Consider the following 2,059-nt stretch of genomic DNA (forward strand, 5'->3'; position numbering starts at 1 on the left):
AATTGAACATGCGACAAAGAAGATGGATGGAATATATGAAGGACTATGACTTCGAGCTTTTATATCACCCAGGAAAAGCCAATGTGGTGGCAGATGCATTGAGTAGGAGACAAGCTCAGATAACAACGATGATGGTGAAGGAATTAGAACTGTTAGAAAAGTTACGTGATATGAACTTGGGGTTGCAGTTAAACCCAGATCACATATGGTGTAGTCATTTAGTAATCACTAGTGACTTCTTAGAACAAGTGAAGGTTGAGCAGTCGATGGATCAAGAGTTGCAGCAAAAGATCAGGTTGTTGGACACCGATCAAGCTAAGGAGTTCGTTCTAAGTAAAGATGGCATACTTCGATTTAAAAACAGAGTGTGTATCCCTGCAAAGAGTGAATTAAAACATTTAATTTTAGACGAAGGCCATAAAAGTCGTCTTAGCATACATCCAGGTATGACTAAGATGTATAAGGACCTGAAAGAGTCATTTTGGTGGAATGGAATGAAGAGGGATGTGGCCGAGTTTGTAGCAGCCTGCTTGGTGTGTCAAAAAGCAAAAGTGGAGCATCAAAAACCGGGAGGGATGTTACGACAGTTAGACATTCCTCAATGGAAGTGGGACAGTATCTCGATGGACTTTGTAACACATTTACCAAAATCATCAAAAGGTCACGATTCTATCTGGGTTATCGTTGATAGACTAACCAAGAGCGCTCACTTTTTGCCTATTAATCAACGTATGTCACTAGAAAAGCTGACGGAGTTATACATCGGGGAAGTAGTGAGGTTGCATGGCATACCTACAAGCATTGTGTCAGACAGAGATCCAAGGTTTACTTCAAGGTTTTGGCAGACGCTACAGAAGGCTCTGGGAACACAGTTGAAGATGAGTTCGGCTTATCACCCTCAGACTGATGGTCAAACAGAAAGGACTATTCAATCTTTGGAGGATTTGCTGAGAACTTGTGTATTAGATCATCTTGGATGTTGGAATGAGATACTACCATTAGTAGAATTTACTTACAACAACAGTTATCATTCCAGTATTGGTATGCCACCATATGAAGCTTTATATGGAAGAAGATGTAGAACACCGTTGTGTTGGTTTCAAGATGGGGAAGCACTGACAGTGGGACCCGAGCTATTACAACAAACCACAGAAAAAATAAAATTAGTCCAAGATCGGATGAAAGCAACTCAAAGTAGACAAAAGTCATATGCCGACAAAAGAAGAAGACCGTTAGAATTTGAAGAAGGAGATCATGTATTCTTACGAGTAACGCCAACTACAGGAGTCGGGAGAGCTATCAAGATGAGGAAACTGACACCAAAATTTCTCGGACCGTATCAAATTCTCAAAAAGATTGGGCCAGTGGCTTATGAGATAGCACTACCACCTCGATTGACATATTTGCATAACGTTTTTCATGTATCCCAACTGAGGAAGTATATTCCAGATCCAAAGCATGTGTTAGAAGTTGATGAAATTCAGGTCAAGGAAAATTTAACAATGGAAGTTGGCCCAGTGCGTATACTAGATGTTCAAATGAAAAAGTTAAGAGGGAAGGATATTCGCACGGTAAAGGTACTTTGGAATGAAGACACACAGGAAATGACTTGGGAATTGGAAGAATTTATGATAAAGGAATATCCATATCTCTTTTGTAAGTAATTTTTTTTTTGTTAAATAGTCTTTGTTTAAATAAATAATTTTCGAGGGCGAAAATAATTGTTGTTGGGGAGATTGTAAGATCCTTGAAAATATTTGTATGTTAAAATGTAAGATCCATGAAAAAAAAAATATTTATAATAGTAAATTTTAACATTTTATTAGTAATAATAATTTTAATGGATAGAAAAATGTAAATTTTTGGATATAAAGTTATAGTAATTTTAGAGGGAGAGCTTCAAATTTTTGATAACTTATTTAGGATTTTTTTTTTTTTTTTTTTTTTTTTTTAGAAATGTGAATAGTGAATAGTAATAGTAAATAGTAAATAGTGAATAGTGAATAGTGAATAGTTAAAAAAAAATATTAAAATAAATTATGGAAGAGAACACTCCACG

This window comes from Vigna umbellata, chromosome 7 (assembly GCF_029865625.1).
Source record: "Vigna umbellata cultivar VRB3 chromosome 7, Vumbellata_1.0, whole genome shotgun sequence".
Taxonomy (NCBI): domain Eukaryota; kingdom Viridiplantae; phylum Streptophyta; class Magnoliopsida; order Fabales; family Fabaceae; genus Vigna; species Vigna umbellata.